The sequence below is a fragment of the Macaca nemestrina genome, chromosome 15 (genome assembly GCF_043159975.1).
Source record: "Macaca nemestrina isolate mMacNem1 chromosome 15, mMacNem.hap1, whole genome shotgun sequence".
NCBI classification, from domain to species: domain Eukaryota; kingdom Metazoa; phylum Chordata; class Mammalia; order Primates; family Cercopithecidae; genus Macaca; species Macaca nemestrina.
This window is the reverse complement of record NC_092139.1, coordinates 20,105,070-20,129,305: the sequence shown is the minus strand read 5'-3', so window position 1 is coordinate 20,129,305 and position 24,236 is coordinate 20,105,070. Positions and strand designations below refer to the sequence as shown.

At 47.9% G+C, this 24,236-nt stretch overlaps 1 long non-coding RNA gene across 2 annotated transcripts in view; it reads right to left on the bottom strand.

Annotated features, from left to right (window-relative positions):
- The window catches only part of LOC105496412 (uncharacterized), an 87,644-nt gene that overhangs the window by 25,649 nt on the left and 37,759 nt on the right, over positions 1 to 24,236 (bottom strand). For both annotated transcript variants that reach the window (XR_011613318.1, XR_011613319.1), the window contains one exon: positions 11,271 to 11,387. This is a non-coding gene — a long non-coding RNA (uncharacterized lncRNA). The remainder of the gene's footprint in view (positions 1 to 11,270; positions 11,388 to 24,236) is intronic.

Below are 24,236 nucleotides of genomic sequence, written 5' to 3'. Positions count from 1 at the left end.
TAGAGTAGGTAACAAATATGTGTTAATAAATACATTTTGTGTCTAATAAATCATGTTGAGTGAAAAGGTAGAGAAATGAAGGAAGTGGCATTTAGTTCCATCTTGAAGGAAGGGCAGGATTTGAGAGAGTGTTTCTCATGTAGCCTAGTGGGCCGCTCCACACACAGACCATCCCAGGCCATGAGTGGCCTTGAATGCCAGGGTGAGGAATCTGGGCTTACATGGCAGGCACTGGAGAGCCATGGAAGGTTGCAGAGCAGAGGAAGGATGTGAGTGTAATGGACAATTAGGTAAGAGTTGAATGTCAGATAAGAACACAGGGCCCTACAGCGGTGGGCCAGAGTGGCGCAGATAAAACTCCCCTCATCCAGCACCACACAGACAGCTGGTGCTCAGCCAGTGTGATCACGGAGGCCTCTGCTGGGGTGTCTATAAGCTCCCTGGAAGAAGATACTCAAATGCTTTGTGTGTGTGTGGGCACGTGTGTGTGTGTGCGTGGCGGGGAGGGGGTTGCTGAGTGTGGATTTGCTCAATACTCTAGTGCACCCAGCCCAACGCGGGGGAAAGGTCAAGGCCCTGTCTGGCTTAGGCAAGGAGTTCTCAGCATTGCAGTATGACTGAGCCTCTGGCCGGAAAGTGAGGGAGCCAAGAGAAAACAGGTTTAGAAGTTGGCTAGGCAGAAGTGAACCTATGAAATTCCAGCGGCACCAGCTGCTTCTTTTGCTAAGCTCCCGTCATCCTTTCTGTCTCCCCGCTGGGTCTTTCTGAATGTCAAGAATTCCAGCCACTGTTTATTTAGCACTTGTTTTGTGCCACACACTCAGTGAAGCACCTTCAGGCCCTATCAGCAGATAATTCCTCCAACAACCCAGAGACTGAGAAGAATGGTTATTATTTCGATTTTATAGGTGAGGAAGTGGAAAGCCCAGAGAGGTGAAGTTGCTTACCCGAGGTCACATAGCACTCAACGGTAGACGTGAGATCAAACCCAGACTCCGCAGGCGCCCCCTCGGTCCCCAGCCGCCCTACCTCCTCTCCTGGTCCAAGCTGCGGAGGAAAACCCCATCTTGGCCAGCAGGGGGCGCTGTGACCTCAAAGATAAGCCCTGCTTCCCAGAACTCAGGCCAACAGAATTTGCCCTGCATGACAACAGCACGATTCTGAAATATCTGGCTTTGAGCCCTCATTTAGTCCCAGCTCTGGTGGGGCCTGGAGAACGGGGAGAGGGGTGAGAGAAGTATAAAATAGCCCTCAAATTGGTGAGTCAATGCTTCTCAGAAAGGAAAGTGCAGTGGCTTTTTAACATATTAAAAAATCCTCATTTTCACCCCTAGGAAGAGAAACGTGTTAAATCCACACCACCTGAGCAGGCACTGTTTTGCTATCAAATTGGCAAAGTTATGCAGGTGGGGATATGGAGACACACTCCTTCAACGTTGTTGGTGGGATTAAAACTTGGTTTTGGCCAGGCGCGATAGCTCACACCTGTAATCCCAGCACTTTGGGAGGCGAGGAGGGCGGATCACCTGAGGTGGGGAGTTTTGAGACCAGCCTGGCCAACATGGTGAAACCCTGTCTCTACTACAAACACAAACATTAGTTGGGTGTGGTGGCACACGCCAGTAGTCCCAGCTACTTGGGAGGCTGAGGCAGGAGAATCACTGAACCTGGGAGGTGGAGGTTGCAGTAAGGTGAGATCACGCCATTGCACTCCAGCCTGGGTGACAGAGTGAGACTCCATCTCCAAACAAACAAACAGAAAAAAAAAAAAGAAAGGAAAATAAAACTTGGTTTAACACTTATAGAAGCTAATCTGGTAATATCTATCAAAATTAAAAATTCACATGCATCTAACAGATATGCATGATACATTCATCAAACGACTTGAACTAGACCTGCATGATCTAACGTGGAGCCACCCACCACATGTGGCTGCGGAGTCCTTGAGATATGTTTGGTCCAAGCCTGGCTGACATGACAAAACCCTGTCTCTACTAAAAATACAAAAATTAGCGAGGCGTGGTGGCACGTACCTGTAGTCCCAGCTACTAGGGAGGCTGAGGCACAACAATTGTTTGAACTGGGGAACGGAGGCTGCAGTGAGCCGAGATGGTGCTACTGCACTCCAGCCTGAGCAACACAGCAAGACAGTCTCAGAAAAAAGAAAGAAATATGGCTGGTCAAATTGAGATGTGCTGCAAGCGTGAAATATATATGGGATTTTGTATACTAACAAAAAAAATAAAATAACTCCTTAATAACTTGCTAATATTGATGATGTGTTGCAATAATATTTTGGATAGATTGGATTTTTATTTTTATTTATTTTTATTTTTTTGAGACAGAGTCTCACTCTGTCGCCCAGGCTGGAGTGCAGTGGCATGATCTCGGCTCACTGCAACCTCTGCCTCCCAGATTCAAGTGATTCTCCTGCCTCAGCCTCCTGAGTAGCTGGGATTACAGGCGCCTGCTACCACGCCTAGTTAATTTTTTTTGTATGTTTAGTAGAGATGGGGTTTCACCATGTTGGCCAGGCTGGTCTCAAATTCCTGACCTCAAGTGATCTGCCCACCTCGGCCTCCCAAAGTGCTAGGATTACAAGTGTGAGCCACTGCACCTGGCCTGGGTTGAGTAATTTTTAAAATTATTTTTACCTATTTCTGGTTCTTTTTTGAATGTGGCTGCTAGGAATATACATGACTTGCATTGTGGATCATATTATATATTTTTACCTTTTTACTGTGGTAAGATATACATAACATTTACCATTTGGACCATTTTTAAGGGTCCAAAGTTCAGCCATGTTAAGTACATTCCCATTGTTGCACAACCGTCACCACCATCTACCCCCAGAGCGTTTTCATCTTCCCAAACTGACACTCTGTATCTATAAAACAACAACTCCGCTTTCTCCTCTTCTCCCAGCCCCTGGCAACCACTATTCTACTTTCTGTCTCTGTGAATTGGACTATTCTAGGTTACCTCATATGAGATAAATCATACACAATTTGTCCTTGGTTGCCTGGCTTATTTCACTTGGTGTAGTGTCTTCAAGGTTCATCCATGTTGTAGCATATGTCAGAACTTCCTTCCTTTTTAAAGACTGAATAATATTCCATTGTATGGATATACCACATTTTGTTTATCCATTCATTCATCGATGGGCATTTGGGTTGTTTCCACCTTTTGGCTATGGCGAATAGTGCTGCTGTGAACATTTTTGTACAAATATCTGTTTGACTCATATTTTTAGTTCTTCTGTGTCTGTCATATTTTATTGGACAGGACTCTGCTAGTGATCTCCATAGCCACACGATTTGAAATATCCCTAAACCAGGAACTACTCAAATGCTCATCAAGAGCGGAATGGATAAATTGTGGTATCTTCATACAATACAATACTCCAGTGAGAATAAAAATGAATGAACAACTACATGCAGCAGTGTGGATGGAACTCGCAAACATGTATGTGGAACAAAAGAAGCCACACACAAAATAATACATATTGTATGATTCCACTCACAAAAAGTTCAAAAGAGGCAAAACTAACTTATGATGTTAGAAGTCAGGATGATGGCTGGTCTTTGGGGGCCATCTGTGGGCTTCTCTGGGGCTGACAATATTCTGGACACCGTCTTCAGGAGTGTGGTCACTCTGTGAAAATTCATCAAGCTAAGCACTTGGGATTTGTGTGCAGTTTTGTGTATAAGTTAGACTTCCATAAGAAATTCCAAAAGATGCTTTGATCCAGCCATTCCATTCTTGGGAGTTAAACAACAGATATATTTTCATATGTGTGAAATGAGGTGTGTACAAGATTATCCACTGCAGTTTTTATCGTAGCAAAAAATTGGAAACATGCCATCTCACACCCATTAAGATGGCTACTATTTTTAAAAAATGAAAATAAGTGTTGGTGAGGATGTGAAGAAATTGGAACCATTGTGCTTTGTTGGTGGGAATGTAAAATGGTACAACACCTACAGAAAACTGTATAGCAGTTCCTCGAAAAATGTAAAATAAAATTACCTTATGATCCAGTCATTCCGCTTGTGGGTATGTGCCCAAAAGAACTGAAAAGCAGGGTCTTGAACAGATATGTGTGCACCTATGATTGTAGCAGCACTACTCGCAATAGTCAAGTGTGGAAACAATCCAAGTGTCCATCAATGGACAAATGAATGAACACAGTGTGGTCTGTATGTAAATGGAATATTATTCAGCCTTAAGGAGGAAGGAAATTCTGACAGATGCTACAGCGTGGATGACCCTTGAGGACACTATGCTAAATGAGATGAGCCAGACGCGAAGGCTCAAATACTGTATTATTTCACTTAGATGAAATATCTGTCTAAAGTAGGCCAGGTGCGGTGGCTCATGCCTGTAATCCCAGCACTTTGAGAGGCCAAGGTGGGCAGACCACCTGAGGTCAGGAGTTGCAGACCAGCCTGGCCAACATGGTGAAACCCCATCTCAACTAAAAATACAAAAGTCAGCCAGGCATGCTGGTGCGTGCCTATAATCCCAGCTACTTGGGAGGGTGAGGCAGGAGAATTGCTTGAACCCGGGAGGTGGAGGTTGCAGTGAGCCAAGTTTGCGCTACTGCACTCCAGCCTGGGCGACAGAGTAAGAGAAAGAAAAATAGCCCAATTCATAGGGACAGAAAGTAGAATGGCAGTTCCAGGAGCTGGGAGGAGGGGGAATAGGATATTAGTATTTTATGAGTACAGAGTTTCAGTTTTGCAAGATCACATTTTGGAGAGGTTTGGTGGTGATGGTTGCACAACAATGTAACTATATTTAATGCCACAAAACTGTACACTTCAAACGATTAATTAGCTAAATTTTATGTTATGTATATTTTGCTGCAATTAAAATTTTTTTAAGTGAGGTATCTATAAAGAAAGGTGAGAAAATATTCAAGATATAAAGACAACAAAATCCAGAGCAAGTATATAAGGCCTGTTTCCTTCTGTTGAAATATATCAAAATGTTCAACAGAAGATCCCAGGATAGGAATGATGTGAAATCCTAGACTGGATCATCAGGTCCGACGGATTTACACAGAAGGCGGCCGAGGATCTGTCTCCCCAGCCTTCACCCCTCACTGACTGTGGGAAAATAAAGGGCTTGAGGCTTGGGAAGGAGCTGTTGTAGGAGGAGCGGCAGCTCCAGCTATGAGACCTTACCCAGAGGGGGCCACTCCTGCACCTCCACATACCAGGCAGGGGACCTGGAAGGGTCTGGAAATCAGATGTGGGCTGGGGTGGGGGTAGCTTGCAGTGGTCAGTTTGGGTCTTGTCCCCTAGGGCCTCCTGGAGGGTGAAGTGATCTTAGCAGCAAGAAGCTGGAGTTAGATGTTGGATTCCTGACGGCCAAGGAAGGACTTAAAAGGGACCTCTAGAAGGAGAGGTGCATCCCCCACAGGGTCAAGAGTGAGGGAGCTCTGCAGCCATGGCCATCTGTGGTACATCTGTGACACGGTCAGCTGGAAGCCAGCAGGATGGTGGCAGCTCAGGTGAGACCCTTCCCCTCCCCTTACTATCTCCACAGCCCCCACCTGTGGGGGGAGGAGGTCTAGAGAAGGAGCCCCCCAGACTGCCTCCCCAGAACAGCACGAGCTGGGTAAGGGGAGAAGGCTTAAACCCAGATCCAATTGGCAGTTTGGATTAATAGCTTGACTGAACATTTTAAATTTGAGTTGAGACCATGTTTGTGACTTAAAGTGATGGTAGAACTGTCTTCTGTAAGAATTGGGGTCAGGCACATTTTGGGAGGCCGAGGCAGGTGGATCACTTGAGGTCAGGAGTTTGAGACCAGCCTGGCCAACATGGCAAAACCCGCCTCTACTGAAAATACAAAAATTATCCAGGCATGGTGGCGTGCGCCTGTAGTCCCAGCTACTCGGGAGGCTGGGGCGGGAGAATCACTTGAACCCAGGAGGAAGAGGTTGCAACGAGCAGAGATTGCCCCACTGTACTCCAGCCTGGATGACAAAGTGAGTGAGACTTCGTTTCAAAAAAAAGAGTTGATCCCACTCCATGTGCTCTCCCATTCTCCAGTGGGCTGGGCTGGGCTTGTCTCATGGTGGAGGAGGCTGGCAGGCGGTGGGTCAGGTTCAGGGGGGTGGGGGAAGGTGGGGAGCAGAGGGTGGGAAAGAGAGAGAGAGACTGCAAGGACTGCATTCTTCTTGAGGCTCAGGCTCAGAGCTAGCACAAGGTCACTTCCACGACGTTCAATGGACCAAAGAGAGTTCCAAGGCCAACCCACACTGGCGAGAATGAAGGCAAAGTCACATTGCAAAGGGGTGTGGAAACAGATAGTGGTGCAGAATCTGGCCCACTTTCATAATCAGTCCACTGGAAGACTTTGTTTTCCTCGCAAGGAAGGCTGGAGATGTAGACTCACTGCTTGTCCAGGCAGAAGAGAAAATGAGTTCAGGGAAGAGCTTGCCAGTCCCCAGTCTTTGCCCAGCCCCCTACTCATGCACATTTAGGCACACACCTACTGTGTGCTTAGCCCAGCAGGGTAGATTAGAAAGAGAGAGGGCATCGGGATAGAGGGCCTGATTCCCCAACTGGGTAACTACCACTTGCAGTCTCATGACCTCCAAGTTCTCATGTGTAAAATGGGGGTAAACATCTTCATCATCTCTCCTGCCATTGGTATGGTGGTGATAAAAACACTTGACCAATTCATGAAAGTCATCAGGCAAAGTGGATGATGCTGTGCCTGCCCTCAAAGGTGTTAAATAAAGAAGATGAGAATGAAGACATGTCCCCAGATCTGGTGAGACTGTAGGGGTTGTGTTAACAAGGGAGGGAAGAGAGATCAGAGAGCTGTTGGCAGCGGAGAGCCCTGTGGCCAAGCCTTAACAGATGGTGAACAGAATCTGGAAAGACAGAGGGGATGGGGCATGGCAGCACACGCAAAGGTGTGGAGGCTGGACACACATGATATAAGGCAGGGTCCCCTACTCCATGATTCAAAGCAGAAATTCTCAAAGACTTTGATGTAGGCTAGGCTGGGAGCTGACCACACTTGCATGCCTGATGCTTGGCAGGATGGATTTCAAAACAGAAAAAAATATAATAATGAAAGATTGAAAACAGATTATTGGGGAGAAAAGTATCTCAGGCACTAGACGGCTGTCTCTGCAGCCTCTGGCTCCTGTCCCACCCATTCCCCAGCCCTGACGCAAGGCTGGCTGGAAGAAGGTGTTCTCGAGATTGTTCAGGCTGAGGGCCTGACTGGCAGGAAACTGAAGCCTACCCCATTCCCGCCTGGGTGCCAAGCTCTGCATGAGGTTTAAATATACCCACAGCCTGACACTATGCCCTAGACCAAGTTAAATGTTTCCATACTCCTTGAATTCTCTTCTCAAGGTTCATTTATTGTCCCCATTTTTCAGATGAGTAAGCTGAGGCCCAGAGAGGTTAACTGGTTTGCCCACAGCCACACAGCCAGATAAGGTTGAGTATGTCTGATTCTATTGCCTTATTCTGGGTTTGGGGTACAGGCAGAGTAGGGAGAGGTTTAGAATGGCAAAGAAGAATGTTCCAGGAGGAACAGAGTTAGTTTAAGGGCAGTCTAACCTAAAGTCAGAATTTGGAGCTGTTTGTTACAACAGCTGACCTAGCCTATCCTGACTGATACAAATAATGATAAACTAATTTGTATGTCCTGAAAAATATTAGAACTTAGCATCTACCTCTTAGGAGAGGTTTTTTTGTTGTTGTTTTTTTTGTTTTTTTAAAACGTTTACATTTTGGCAAAACACATGGAATATAAAATTTACCATCTAAGCAATTTTAAATGTACAATGCATGGCTTTAAGTACATTCACATTATTGTGTTTCTATCACCATCCTTCCACAGAACTCTTCATCTTGCAAAACTGAAATTCTAAACCCATTAAGCAAACTTCTCATTTTCCCCTCCCCAGCCCCTGGCAATTCCACTTTCTGTCTCTACGAATTGGACTACTTTTGACAGATACCTCCTATAATTGGAATCACACAGTATTCATCTTTCTGTGACTGATTTATTTCACTTAGCATAATGTCCTCGAGCTTCATCCCTGTTGTAGCATGTATCAGAATTGCCCTCCTTTTTTAAGGCTGAAAATCTTCCATTGTGTGGCTATACTATATTTTGCTTATCCACTAATCTATCAATGGACTCTTGAGTGGCTTTCACCTTTTGGCTATTGTGAATAATCTGCTGTGAACATGGACACACAAATATCAGAGGTAGCCTTTTCAAGCAAAGTGTTTTTGGGGAAAAAGCCACAGTCCAGGCAGGACTCTAGGCTTGGCCACTAACTTGCTGTGTAGCTGTGGGCACATTGCTTCCTGCATCGTGTATGGTGATTCTAACTCTCTCCACCTTCACTGCCTACTCACAGCCGTGTGCTGGGGACCAGATGAGACCGTGGACTATGAAACTCTCAGCAAAGAAAAAGCCACGAGGGGCTGTTATTGTTATTACTCAGTGGGGTCAGGGCAGTGGCTTCCCAAAGGCATGAGTCACTCATGGTGGAATTCCAGACATCAGGAGGGCCGTTCTGGGCAGCAGAGCCCAGATTCCACACAGAGAAGTGACCCTGACCCTGAGCCCCTAGGGGAGCCACACCCTTTCTCTTTGGCCACTGGCTGCTGTGAGGAAGGAGTCAGTGAATGTCATAATCATATGGGCGCTTAGGGTGAGAGCCTCCAGTCCGACTGCCTCATGTAACTGTTTAAGGAGGCTCAGAAAGGGTCATGCACTTGCCCAGAGTCACATAGCTAGAGAGTGGTGGAAGCTGGCCTGGGTCAGATTTGGAGATCTACAGAAGCCCTTCTCCTCCCTGCTCGCACCCCTCTTAGCCCCAGCATGTGAGGAAGGCAGCTGTCTCCCTAAGCTCCATCCTTCTATGCCTTGGGTTTAGCTAAAGTCTAAACTCCAACGTCCCTCCCCTTCTTGCCTTCATCCTTCTCTACAGGGAGTGGGCAATGTACTCAAGGAAGAAATCATTTCCCATACTCAGGGGCTAAACCATTCAAAGCTCTCTGGTGCCCTGGCTAGTATGTATGGGCAAGGTCAAACCATGTTGACTACTGTAACAAATAACTCCAAAACCTCAGCGGCTTTGCATCATAAATGCTTGGTTCTTTCTCACATCAAACTGCAATAAGTCTTGACAAGAGGGCTCTGTTTTCTGCAGGTCATGTAGGGATTGAGACTTTTCCTATTTTGTGGCTTTCCTCATTCTCAGAGTCCTCTCCATTCAGCAGGCAGATGGTAGAAAGAGCAAGGATTGTGGGTAGGAGATTTTTATAAGCCAGACTTGAAATCAGTACAGTTATTTTTGCTCACATCCCATTGGCCAGACCTCAGTCACATAACCACATCTAACTGCAAAGAAGGCTGGGAAATGTATCCCACATGTGTGCCCAGGAAGAAGATGGCTATTGGTGAGCCCTGGTAGTCTTCCACAAGAATATGACCCAGTTCTGCCCAATAAAACATAAAGAAAGTCTGCTGGGGCAGGAGGTTTGAGAAGGGCTGGCCTCAATTATTATATATAAAAGGGGGTATGGGGAAGGTCCCCTATTCTTTCCCTTTAAGTGATTGCATGAGGATGTGATGTCTGAAACTTTGGCAGCCATGTTGAGAGCATGACAGGCAAAGCCTGAGGGCTGCAGCCAATATACTGAGGGTGCGGAAGCCAAAATGCGGGTCCTACATGACGTCATTGAACCTCTGAATGAATCAAACCTGGAGCCACCTAACCTCCAGATTTCTTGACTGCGAAGGCACCTATTGTTGAATTCAGGAGTAATAGGGTATTCTATTACTTGCAGCCTAAAACTTCCTAACTGATTGACACTCAGGTGTAAATGCTGAAAACAGCTAAGATTGAAAGGTTAAGTCATGCCAGCTGCTACAATGAATAACTCCAAAACCTTGGTGACTTTGCACTACAAGTGCTTGGTTCCCTTGAAACCCCTCCTCTGCTTGAAGTTAGGTAGAGCCAAGTAACATAGCTTTGGCCTACCCTGGATGTTGTGCTTTTTGGGGGGAGTGGGGGACAGAGCAGCAGTTCAAGCACAAAATGAGCAGCTGCTTTGTGCCAGGTCCTTTATATACATAGTGTATACATGGGAGCAAAATGCCTGGACTCAAATCTTGAGTCTGCCCCCTCACCAGCCATGTGACTGTGGGCAAAGTCAATCAACCTCACTGAGCCCTAGTTTCCCCATTGAAAACGTTGGGGTGATTATAAATGTTCTACTCACAGAGTAAAGGATTAAATGTCCAATTCAGATAAAGAACTTGGCACATTATCTGTAAATAAGCACTTAAAAAATTCTGACCAGAACCTGGTGGGATGTGAGTAATATCAACCCCACCTTAGAGATAGGGAGTCTAGAGTTCAAGGAAATGAAGTCCAAGGACGTATAAATAATAAGAGACAGAGCCTGGATTTTAATACAGACCTAATTGAGCACCTGTTATGTGCCAGGCATTGTGTGAGGTGTTTAGATATATTATCCCATTGAACATACCAGCAATCCGGCATGGGAAGTATTATTACTACCATTATTGTTTTTTTTTTTTTTTTTTTTTTTTTTGAGATGGAGTCTCGCTCTGTCGCCCAGGCTGGAGTGCAGTGGCCGGATCTCAGCTCACTGCAAGCTCCGCCTCCCGGGTTCACGCCATTCTCCTGCCTCAGCCTCCCGAGTAGCTGGGACCACAGGCGCCCGCCAGCTCGCCCGGCTAGTTTTTTGTATTTTTTAGTAGAGACGGGGTTTCACTGTGTTAGCCAGGATGGTCTCGATCTCCTGACCTTGTGATCCACCCGTCTCGGCCTCCCAAAGTGCTGGGATTACAGGCTTGAGCCACCGCGCCCGGCCATTACTACCATTATTGTTATTCCTATCGGGCAACTGAGAAAGCCAAAGCTCAGAGAAGTGATGAGACTTGCCTACGGGCCAAGTCAAGATGCAGGATTTGAACCTAGGCTGATTTCAAGCCTTTACTCTTTCCATCATGTATAAGCCTCCCTAACAGAAACCCACCAGACTATTATAGTGGAATTTTAGGCATCAGAGGAGTAATACGTTTGTCTCCCATGGCTATTCAGGGTTCCCTGAAGTCATCCCCAAAAGCTGGCTGCCAGTCCAGCCTGTCGTCAGGGTTGTCCTGGTGATGGCTTTACCCTCGCTCCTCCAGTACAATAACTGGGCCCTGGAGTGGACGGTCCTGAGGGAGGAAGTTTGGCTCACTTGATAAAGCAGAACTTTCAAACACTTTGAGCTCATCCATGATGGAATAGGCTGCCTTGGGATGTGATGAACTCCGTGGTCCTGGGAGGAGACAAGCAGAGAAAGTCTCGTGGTCACCTGCAAAGAAAGATTGTTAAGGCAGTTACTGCATAGAAAGTGATATTAGATTCAAAGACCTTTCAGGTTTGAAATCTGTGGTTGCAAGATTCTCAGATCCCATTTTCTCAGATTCCAGTCTAAGATTACATGATACTCAAAATCTAGGACTCTAAGGCTGCATGAGTTTTCTCCTTGGATTTTTTGTTCCCTATTTAGGCAGTTAGACTGCAGAACATCTACTGACTCAGGAAACAGATGTTTTAGTAAAAGCAGAGAATACATTTCTGGGTTTCAAAAACACCCCTTCCTCCCAGGAAAGAACATTCCTAAGGGACTTGGGCATCTTGAACACCTAATGAATCTGAAAGAGGCTCTCACTTCCTGTGACTGTCTTTAGGGACTGTCCACAAATACTCTGTTTCTTTTCCTTTGAGGGTGTCTTAGTCTGTTCAGGCTGCTATAACAAAACACCTTAGACTGGGTAATTTATAAACAATAGAAATTCATTGCTCACAGTTCTGGAAGTTGGGAAATTCAAGATCAAGGCTCCAGCAGATTCAGTGTCTGGTGGGAGCCTGTTTCTCATAGATGGTGACTTCTGTGTGTCCTCACATGGCAGAAGGGACAGATGGGCTCCCTCAAGCCTCTTTTACAAGAACACTAATTTCATTCATGGGTGGAGCCCTCCTGACCTAATCAACTTCCAAAGGCCCCACCTCTTAAGACCATCACTGTGGGGATTAGGTCTCAACATTTGAACTTTGGGGGACACATTCAGACCACAGCACAGGCCCCTAGTAGGATTTCCACTTGAACTCCCTCCTCTGCTTGAAGTTAGGTAGAGCCAAGTAACAAGCTTTGGCCAATGAAATGTGCACAGAAGCGAAGAGTGCCACTTCCTGGGGGAGACTTTAGGAGCCAGTCTGTGGCTCGATGCTTTCTCTTGCCTCTGCTATGCAACAGTTGAAATGGTGGTTGTTCCATCAGCTGGGATCCAGGAGCAAGGAGACACAGAGCAGGGCAACAGCTGCCCAGCAGGGGATGTGCATCAGGAGCCACTGAGAAGCAGGATGTGAGCATTGCTGTTACTGTAGCAGAACCCACCCTACTCTGACTGACCCACACCTCTCCCCACCTCCCTCTTTCCTCCCATCTAAGAAGGCAGGGAAGGAGGTCAGAGAAAAAGCTATGAGTGAGCGTATTTTGGATTTTGTTGGTCAGTGGGCCCCAGAGAACTTTGAAGAATTCAGAAGCAGAGAGCAGGGAGGATCTCAAGAGATAAAATGGCCAAGAGGGCCTGAGACAACCTCACATCTAGACACAATCGGGGGAAAAATGAATGGAGCTGGGAAAGTGAAGGGGTTGGGGAAAAAAAATCCCAATAGAATAAGATGAATTTTCTGCCCACATATGGAATGGAGCATTGAAATGAGAATGAATTTAAAATAGAATACATTTCCAGCCCATCTGAATTTCAGACTGAGACTATCTGCTGCACATAATTCAGGATTCCACAATCTCAAAAGGCTTGGCTCCTTGGCTTTGACAACGACCCTTTCCCTGGGCAGAAGGTTGTACATGGACACTGGGAGCACCTAGGCCTGGAAGCTGGGAGAACTAGGCTCTCCTGTCTGATGTCACTTTCCCAGGGAGGCCTTCCCTGACTGCCTGATTTAAAAGGAACTTCCTCCACCACCCTGGCCATTCTCTATTCCTCTTCTTAACATCAACTGACACACCACATGGTTTCTTTTTTTTTTTTTTTTTTTTCTTGAGACAGAGTCTCGCTCTGTTGCCCAGCCTGGAGTGCAGTGGCATGATCTCAGCTCACTGCAACCTCCGCCATGTTCAAGCGATTCCCCTGCCTCAGCCTCCCAAATAGCTGGGACTACAGGCGCGTGCCACCACGCCCAGTTATACTTATGTTTTTATTGTTTGTTTCCCCCCACTTGATTGTAAGTTTCAAAATGGCAGATATTCCTCTCTCTCTCTCCCCCTCTGTTTTCTTTTCTCTTTTATGTATAAAAAACTTCAAACATACAGAAACCTATCATGAAGACCCATTTACTGCTTACCCATCATCTAGATTTCCAACTGTCAACATTTCACTATACTTGTGCCATGTGTTTTGGTGCTGGCATTTTCTGAAGTAAATAATATTCATCAGGATATTTTCTTTTAAAAAGTTGAAGGTAAGGAGTTGCGTCTATTGTATTCACTGCCATATTACTCACTGCCTGGAAGTTGGTAGGCCTTCAGTAAATAGTTGTTGAGTGAATAGATGGCATTAAATCCTCATGACAACCCTGTGCAGTAGATGTTATTATTATCCCCCATTTTACAGAAGAGGAAACTAAGGCACAGGGAGGAAAAGTAACTTCCCCAAGGCCACATGGATAGGAGGTGATGAAAGGGGGATTTGAGCTCAGGTAGGCTGAGTCCAGAGCCCATGCATTTAGCGCGCGACTGCTCTCTGTGGGGAATATTCATTCATCTCCAACTGGGATGCGTATTCATCCTCTCTAGGTATCATCTATAGAGGAGATGCAGAGGAGGAAGAGGGGCTCACAGGCTGGCCAAAAGCAGGTGATCTGCCTCTGGGGACCCTGTGCTCTCACAAAGACTGGGGCCTTCTGTCCTGCCCTGGAGTGGAGACAGAACGCTCTTTCCCAGACGAGTGACCTTTAGGGTTTGTTATGAATAGAGATTCCTTCTGGGGAACGTGGTGGCTGATGCTGGGAACCCGGGTCCACAGATTTAACCCCCAGGAATGTGGAGAGGAATCTCCAGACCTCCACCCGGGAGGCCAGCTCTCCCAGCCACCCAGACCAGCCAGAGGAGGGTGGTTCTAGGCAGCTCTTCCAGTTATTGGACCACTGGGAGGTGGACTGGAACCTTCCATCCCCAGGCTGGGAGGCAGCTCCTCAGAGTAAAAATAACTCTAGGCTTTGAAATCCTGGGGTCTGCCTCTTCCTCCCCAGCTATGTGACATTGGACAGGCGCCTCATGTGGGGAAACTTTGGTTTTCACATCTATCAAATGGGACTAATTATTATATCAACCTCTCAGCAGGGGTGGGACTAGGGTGAAGCCAGCCAGGTGCTCAAGGCATAACATTTAAGAAGGTGCTTGTTCTGAGGCGCCAACGCTGCACTTGCGCAGGCCCCAGGGTGAGCGCCTCAGTAGATTTGCACCCTGGTCACCTTGCTGCCTCATCCTGGCCCCAGCCCTGACTCCCAGGGTTGTCACGGGAAGGAAATGAGATATTTTATACAAAGCATGTTAGCACAGCACCTAGCATGCCCTTAGTGCTCACTCATGGGTAAAATGCTTTATCGTTCTTTTTTTTTTTTTTTTGAGACGGAGTCTCGCTCTGTTGCCCAGGCTGGAGCGCACGATCTTGGCTCATGGCAACTTCTGCCTTCCGGGTTCAAGTGATTCCCCTGCCTCAGCCTCCCGAGTAGCTGGATTGCAGGTGTGCACCACCATGCCTGGCTAATTTTTGTATTATTTTATTTATTTATTTATTTTGAGACGGAGTCTTTCTCTGTCCCCCAGGCTAGAGTGCAGTGGTGCGATCTCAGCTCACTGCAAGCTCCTCCTCCCGGGTTTACGCCATTCTCCTGCCTCAGTCTCCTGAGTAGCTGAGACTACAGGCGTCCGCCACCTCACCCGGCTAATTTTTTTGTATTTTTAGTAGAGATGGGGTTTCACCGTGTTAGCCAGGATGGTCTCGATCTCCTGACCTTGTGATCCGCCTGCCTCGGCCTCCCAAAGTGCTGGGATTACAGGCATGACCCACCGTGCCTAGCCAATTTTTGTATTTTTGGTAGAGATGGGGTTTCACCTGTTGGCCAGGCTGGTCTAAAGCTCCTGATTTCAAGTAATCCACCCGCCTCGGCCTCCCAAAGTGCTGGGCTGGGATTACAGGCATGAGCCACTGCACCTGGCCTGTTCCTATTATTTTTATTGATTGCCTTTCTGAGGTTGACTGGGCCTGTTTCCCAGCAATGGCCCTGCCTTGGACCTCTCACCGTGGCCTCCACTTGTATATATTACACCCTTTTTATAATTTATTCCCTGGTAGCATGGTTTAATTCCCAGTATTTACTGTTTCCTTGTCCCGTATCTCCTGCTCTGTGTGGATGGCCTGGAAACAGTGATTGCTAATATTTACCAAGTGCTCACCATGTGCCAGGCCCTGGGCTAAGCATTTACATGTCGGATCTCATCTAATCTTTACAATGATCCTATGAGGTAGGGACTATGATTATACCTATTTTTCAAATGAGCAAATGGAGGCACTTAAAAATTGAGTAACTTGTCCACTGTTAGAAAAGGATGGAACTGAGGGCAGAATCAAGACGGCTTAATCCCCAAAACCCACGAGATGGAACCCAGAACACTGCCTCTTCCACTCTTTGCCAGCTTCTGCCCTGCAGGGTACACACAGATGGCTCCAAGCAGCGGCCTCAGTGCTCACTGTGGGAAACTGGCCTCCCTGAGCTAAGTCAGGCCCTGGGCTCCTGAGAGCAGGCAGAGGGACCAGATGCTCTCTGTGCATCTCTAGGCCACAGCAGGGTGTTTCCAAGTCCTTCCCAGACCAGACGGTGGCTTCTGCTGTAGGCTATGGTAATAACGGTGGCTTCTGCTGTAGGCTATGGTAATAACGGTGGCTTCTGCTGTAGGCTATGGTAATAACGGTGGCTTCTGCTGTAGGTTATGGTAATAACGGTGGCTTCTGCTGTAGGCTATGGTAATAACAGCATCGAGCGCTCACACTGTACCAGAGCAGGGGTGGTGCCGCACTGCACGCCTGCCACCCAGGGTCTCCACAGTCCTCATGCTGCCCTCGCATTTACTATTGTCTTTATGTGACTAGTGTGGTAGCTCAGGTGTCAAGACCTGAAGGCACCTGGCCAGGGTCGCAGCTCACGCCTATGGCAGATCCAAGATCTGAACTTGGACTTGTCTGAATCCTGGATGAGCTGGGGGGTAAGGCTGGCTGCTGAGGGCCCTGTGTGCCCCTCAGTCCTGTTCCCACCACCTCTGTGCCTCCTCCCTGCTGGCAGCCACTGTGGCCACAATGGGATTAACCCCAGAGGAAGGCATTGAAGGCCCTGGGGTTGGGGTGGGGAGGAAGGCACATTTTGGGACTCCAAGGACTTGAAGCCTGGCTGCTCCGTACCCAGGCTCTGGACCCCCAATACATGCACACATTGCTTTAAATGAAGCGGAACTCTCGGCAGGCAAGTTTTGATTTAGGGGAGACAGCTCCTCATGGTAATGATGCTGAGGCTTGTGATTTGGGCAAATAGGTTTTCTCCCAGGCTCCTACTCCTTTCTTTGTAATTCATCTTCCATCCTGGCCACATGCAGGCCCTGCTTGGAACTCTCTGAGGACTCCTACCCCACAGGATAATCTAAAACCCTGTCCCGACATTCAAGGCTGTTTGCAGATGTTCCTCAACCCCACCACCCGTTGCTCCCAAAATTCACACACCCCAGCCCTGCACACCACAGTTGTTGCTATTCCACACACAGGTCTCTGGGAACAGCGCAGGGCCCAGCCCTACCTTTCTACAGGTGGATCCCTCTGCCTGGAAAGTCCTCCCTCCCCTCCTCCGGATCCTCTTGGTTCAGGCTGGGTGCTCCTCCAAACTCCCAGGCTGAGGGTTGCTGTGTAATCTGATACTACATTGACATTGCAGGAAGATCATATATGGCTGAGTAGCTAAAAATGCAGGCTTTGAACTTAGATGTGGGTTCAGCCTCAGCTATATCTCCTGCCAGCTGTGGGACATTGGGCTGGCGTCTCTGAGCCTCAGTTTGCTTCTCTGAGCATAGAATGATACGCCCTATTCCATTAAGGTGCTGAGGGTGAAGGAAGCCACGGGCTCAGTGTGGGCAGCTTGGCCAGGGCTCCAAGTGCATCGGGTGTTCATGTAGTCCTAGTGCCAGGCGGTCATTAGCAGCTTGGTGCCAGGCTCTGAGCTGGTCTCCAGGACGGAGCAGAGGAGGGACCATATAGCCCCTGCTCCCACAAACACAAAGACTGGACAGCCAATTAGTTACCCCAGTTCATTACCATGGAGACTATAATTAGGGATGTCACCCTGCCCAACTGCACAGGCCTCACCTCCCATCCTTGCCTTAGCTTTGGAGCTCCCTGGAGCAGGATCTAAACTGGATTTGTCTCTGTAACCTCAGTTCCTCATTATTCACGGTCGGAATGCTCAGCAAACGTTTAAGTGGAAGAGATTTCCATAACAATCACTCGGGAGTTCAGAGGAGCACTCGTCTGACCTAAGCAGAGAAGGAGGATCTCAGAGGAGGGAGGACACTCTAGGCAGAATGCGGTGGCACTAAGGGTGGCATTTAGTTTGTGACAAGGACTATTCTAAGCACATCACTTAGATCATCTATTAAATGATCACTTGTTTATTCATTTATTTTTAAATTTTGTTTGTTTGTTTATTTATTTATTTATTTTGAGATGGAGTCTCGCTCTCTCGCCCAGGCTGGAGTACAAAGGCACAATCTTGGTTCACTGCAGCCTCTTCCTCCCAGGTTCAAGCGATTCTCCTGCCTCAGCCTCCCAAGTAGCTGGGATTATAGGCATGCACCACCATGCCCGGCTAATTTTTGTATTAAGAGATGAGGTTTCACCATGTTCACCAGGCTGATCTCGAACTCCTGACCTCAAATGATCTGCCTGTCTTGGCCTCCCAAAGTGCTAGGATTACAGGCATGAGCCACTGCGCCTGGCCGATGATCACTTATTTAAATCACTTACTAAAAAATAAAAATAAAATAAAAAATCACTTACTAAAATCATTTAATTATGTCAACACCCCTGTGAAGTATGTACTCTTATCACCATTCCCATTTCACAGATGGGGAAACTGAGGCACAGAAAAGCTAAGTAAACTGCTCAGAGTTAAGAGCCTGAGAGGGCCACAGGCAGAATTCAAACCCAGGCCATCTGCCTCCACAGTCCACTTTCCATGTCCCTCTCCCGAGATGATGTCCCTTTCCCAGGGGTATCTGGAAAGGGCCTGGCCTCTGGTCCCAGCTCAGGCAGCTGTCCAGGGAGGCCTGAAGACCTGGCCAATCTCCACTGCTCACCGGGCTTCTCTGTGTTCCACTTCCCAGGTGGACCGTGGAGGCAAACAAGGCCCCAGCTGCAGCCTCTGAAGGCTCCTGCCAAGCTGGCACTTTGAGGCCTGGGGGTGTCCCAGGGGATCCCAGCCCAGCAGCTGGGCCGACCTCAGGGCCAGCGTTTCCGTAAACACCCGGAGAGCCAGCCCCACGTGGTTGGTCTGTGGGTTGCTGGCCAAGAGGGGCTGAGGTTTGGCTGACCTTGTGCGGTTTCCTTCAACAAGGCCACTTCCACCCCCTCTGCCTGGCTGGGCTTCCAGTAATGAAGTGTTTTCTCTGGGGCTAGGGGAGCTGACGGGGCTGGTGGGGTGGGGCACTGAGGTCTTCCTGTCCCACGTGCCCCCAACCCCGGGCTTCTGGAAGCTGGTCTAGATGCCCCTCGCTGCCGCCTGGGCAGCCCATATGCCCACGCCGATCCCTGAGGGTGAACTGGCCTCTAAGAGGACCAGATCTTGGGCTCTGAGCATGGAGCAGGGGCTGCGCCCGAGAGACAGGGTGTGGCTAGACTTTCTCCTGCTTGTCCTTTCCGGGGATCTGAGGGGAAACTTCTCCTGGGGACACACCCAGGTAGCTCAGAGACGGAAGAGAAGGTCTCCACTGCAGCTGCCACCTCTTCCCCACCCAAAGACAGTGTCTGCAGGGGGCCGTGGGGCAAGGGTGGGCACTGAAGGAATACTAACCACGATCACTGCTACCATCTCCTGAATGCCACTGCCCCAGCCCCTGCATTCTCACAACAAACCTGCTTGGAAACTGAGGCTCAGAGAGAGGAAGTGTCTGGCCCAAGGTCACACAGTGAGTAAATGCCCAGAGCTTCTCCCTCTTTCCCTTGAATCACCTCTATCTTACTGTCCAAATGCCAGGCAGCAGGAACTAGCAGGTGCTTTGGGATCATCTGTTAAGAGGCAATATAGCACAATGAGTGAGAGCAGGGACTCAAGGACCAGCCCCCTGGATTCACATCCCAGCTCTGCTTCCTACTGGCTATGTGACCTTGGGCAAGTCACTCAACTTCTTGGTGCCTCAGTTTCCCCATGGGTATAATGAGGATAATAATGATGCCTCCTTTAGGGGGTTTCTGTGAGGATTGCCTATACACATGACACATATTAAGCCCTGCGCCATGCTAGTTATCCCAGCCTCTCACTCTTCGCACTGAAAAGGTGTAGACACAGACCCAGAGATGGAGACAAATTCTGCAGGGATCATGCCCAGGGCAGAGCATGGTTCAGCTATGTTTCCTATGGTGCCACCAAGGAGCCACCATGTACTTGAGCTGAGAGGAGGTGCCACTGGACACACGACCTCCTGGAGGGAAGGGAGGCTCTGAGGAGAGCAGGGGATGGTGGAGGAGCCTGGCTCTACCTTCCACTCTCCAGGAAGGGGGAAGGGCAGTGTCAGAGCCCAGGAGAGGTGAGCAGCGAATGAACGTGCTGCGTGAGCTCCGGTCAGTCCCTACTGACTCTGGGCCTGTCACTCCTCTGAGGGATTTGGGTGTTTGGACTCTTAGACTTGGAGGGGTTCCTCGGTGGGGCCTTGGGGACTGCTCTGGGTGAGGGCTCTCACCATTTGCTTCAACCCAAACCACTGTCCTTGGGCCTGTTTTAAATATTGGAATGTGGCATGGGGATTTGCTCTAGCAAAGGGTCAGCCGTCTTGAGAAGGGGGCTCTGTGATGAGCAGGGAATGGGGCTCCCCTGCCCCCACCCGGGGACCCTGGGGCCCAAGCTTATGACTGACCAGTGACTCATTCCCTTCTCAGCACATCCTGTCATCCCATGACTGGGAGCCCCTTGGGGGTGACTCCTAACCAAGGTTCCCCTAACCAAAGCCCCCCATGCCCTCCCCCTAACACACATAGAGACTGGGAACAATTAACTACCTCCTAAGGCCAGACCAGATGTTCACGTGGGCATTGGTTTTGCTGACCACATGTGACTCAGGAGCTCGCTCAGAGCTGGAAGAGTTCCAAGAGGCTAAAAGGGCAACCTGTCACGTCACAGCTGGGAAACTGAGGCCCAGAGAGGCCAGGTGAGCTGCCTAATGTCCCTCAGGGGTAGAAGGGAGGAAGGAACCTGGAGTTCCCATGCCTGACCCAGAGCCTTTCTACCTCTCCAGATAGTTCTTAGATGTGCCCAAGGCCTCGGTCCCCATTCCCACCTCAAGTTGCAAATGTCCTCCCCAACTACACACAGCCTCACAGCTTCATCTCACCCCACCTCCAACTGGCTCTCATGGTTTCATCCAGGCTCAGCTACTCGCAGCTCCCCAAACAGCTCCTGCTCTCAGGTCACCTCCAGACCTTTGTACTTTCCTGCTGCTCTATTTTATTTTCCTCTTCACCTGGACAACTCCTAATCATGCTCCAAGACTCAGCTCAGATGTCACCTCCTCCAGGAAGCCTTTCAAAACCACCTCCTTCACCTCCCAGGCTGCGTTAGGTCCTCCATCTCTTCACCCTCAGTACCTAGTACCTCCCACTTACTGTGCTGGAATCATCTCTTTGCTTGTCTCTATATTGCCCTCTAGTCTGTGAGCTCATGGTGGACAGAGACCTTAGTTTTTATTCTTAATAGTAGGGAATGACCCATTACATTCAGTGTTTGCTGAATGAATGCATAAATGGATGGATGGATGAATGAATGAATGGTTGGATGGAAGAATAGATACATGGATGGATGGATTGATGGATGGATGGAATGAGTGACCAAATGGTAGATGAATGGACAAATGGACTTACAAACATGGAAGGATGGATGGATGGATGGATGGAATAATAGATACATGGATGAATGGATTGATGGATGGATAGATGGATGGATGACCAAATGGTAGATGAATGGACAAATAGACTGACAAACAAGGATGGATGGATGGATGGATGGATGGATGGATGGATGGATGGATGGATGGATAGGTGGGTTGATGGACAGGTGGATTGATGGACACTTGGGTTGATGGACAGGTGGATGAATAAATCAGGCAGATAATGGCATCTGTAGGGACTCAGACAGTGAGGGGTAAGTCCCTGGAGCCTGGATATCCTGACTGATGAAGGGGCTCTTGGATGGGAAGGGAATAACTAACCTGTTGTCTGCCTTCTCCAAGAGATATTTGGTCAAGAACAAAGCCACCCCTGCCCTGGTGCCTGCTCCCTTCTGACCAACTGGTTCCAACTCAGTGGGGTCTCCTGAACTCTGGTAATTTGTCTGACACCAGAGCCTATAGGAATCACCCTGCCTCTGACATTCAGGGACTCTGCAATCTTGAGGCCCTCCCTCCCTGCCTCTCTTCAGGTCAGAGCTGCTGCCCCATAAATGCTTTCAAGCGTAGAAACATACACCCCTAAAGCCAGGAAAGTGTAAAAAAGATGAGATTCACTCCTCTACCATTTTTTACAGATGAGGAAACTAAGGCCGAGCAAGGCCAAGAAACTTGCTTAAGGACGCACAGCAATAGAGCTGGGATTAGAGCTTGGGTCTTTCAATTCATTTATTCATTCATACATAGCAAGTAGGTACCTAGAGCCTAAAGTGCCAGGCTCAGTGCCTTTTCCCGGGCATGCTAGGCCTGTACATAAACTTTCATGTTAATTTAAAAGCTATTTCCATCCTCCATATGACCTCCAGTTCCCCAGCAGGCTGGTCTATGCCTCACTAGCTGCATGCCTGGCACGACCCCTATGACAACACCCTCTCCCAGCAGATGAGGACGACTTCATTGTCAGGAAGCCTGGCTGGGACTGGTGTGTGCTGCCGTGTGCAGAGGAGGCAGTCACATGGGTGTGCTGTGAGCTGCACATTCCATCCCAGCCTTAGTGAGGACCGGGTTAGTCCCTGCACGCTCATTCTTGCCAGCTCAGACTGGAGCCAAGCATTAAACTGTTCAAGCCCCACAGCTGCCCCAGGGGAGCCATTGCATGGCACCTGGGAGCTCAGGGCCAGGAGCAGACCTCTGAATTCCTGCCCAAACCGGGGAATATGTGGTGAGAGGAGGTCATAGGGAGGTGCCTGGGGGCTGGACATTTGCAAGCCAGCTGAGCAGGCAGCACTCAGCACTTTCCTCTTCACCCGTCCCACCATGGCCAAGGCAGGGGCAGCGTAGGGTAGCCAGCTTTGGAGAGATGGAGCCTCATGTTTGGGGCCAGAAGCCCGGTCCCAGGCAGGCCAGGGCTATTTGCTGGGCCTTGTATGAGGCTTCCATGAAGTATGTAACCTCACTGAAGACATGGAACTACTCAGAGTCGTTAAGAGCCAAAGAAAGGCTCAGCTGTGTTTAACAGAAAAGCTTCTGGGAACAAATCAATGAATACGGGAACAAATCAATGAATACGAGAACAAAGGAAAACTGCAGAAGACAAATAGAACCAGAAGCCATGTCTAGGATGAAATTAACATGAGGTAGAGACTCCTGATGACATTGATCAGGATGAAAGAAGTATGAGGCAAGGGAGTAAAATCAAATGCCGAGTGAAAAGGGGGAACAACGTTGACCAAGGAAATTGAAGGAATTTAAGAGCTGTTATGAACAATACAAAAAAGAAAATTATAGGCCCATTTCACTTATGAATATTTAGACAGAAAAACACTAAACAAAATATTTGCTGACTGGATTCAGCAGAGTTAAAATAATGACACCACATCACCATCAGGAAGAGTTTATCCCAGAAAAACATTCCAGAAAATCCACCAGTGTAATCCACTACATCATTAGATCCAAAGGAAAATCTATGATGTCAATTGATGTGGAAAAAATTTTTGATAAGGTCCTTTTGTATTTATGATGCTTATAAATTTGAAAATTCTAGGAAAATGAAGAAATTCCTAGAAAGGTATATAACATGTCAAAAGATTGGCCCAAGAAGAAGTAGAGAATTTCAATAGGTCAATCAATATTACAGAAATTGTAATGGTGTCAAAGCCCTCCCACTCCCCCAAAAATCAGCCCAGATGTTCTCGTGGGTAAGTACTGCTGAACCTGTATTTTATTTATTTATTTATTTATTTATTTATTTATTTATTTATTTATTTTTTGAGACAAGGTCTCATTCTGTCACCCAGGCTGGGGTGCAGTGGCCCAATCCTGGCTCTCTGCAACCTCCACTTCCCAAGGCTCAGGTATCCTCCTGCCTCAGCCCCTCAGGTAGCTGGAACTACAGGTATGCACCACCACACCCAGCTAATTTTTGTGTTTTTAGTAGAGATGGGGTTTTGCTATGTTGCCCAGGCTGGTCTTAAACACCTGGACTCAAACAATCCACCCATCTCGGCCTCCCAAAGTGCTGGGATTACAGGTGTGAGCCACCGCGCCTGGTCTGCAGAAACTTTCTAGAAACAATTAATTCCTATCGTATGCAAGTTGCTTAAAAAGAAAACACAAGAAAAAAAGAAACCAATGTAGCTTATTTTAGAAGTGTTGTCTTCATTATGAAAGCCAGATAAGACAATACCAAAAAGAAAAGTGTAGGTCCATTTCACTTATGAACATGGATAGAAAAACACTAAACAAAATCTTTCCTGACTGAGTCCAGCAGAGTTAAAATAATGATACTACATCACCATCAGGAAGCGTTTATCCCAGAAAAGCATCCACATCTGAAAATCCACCAGGGTAACTCACTACATCATTCAATCAAAATGAAAAATCCAATGATGTCAGCTGATGAAGAAAAAGTTTTTACTTATAAATACATAAAGGTTATGTATT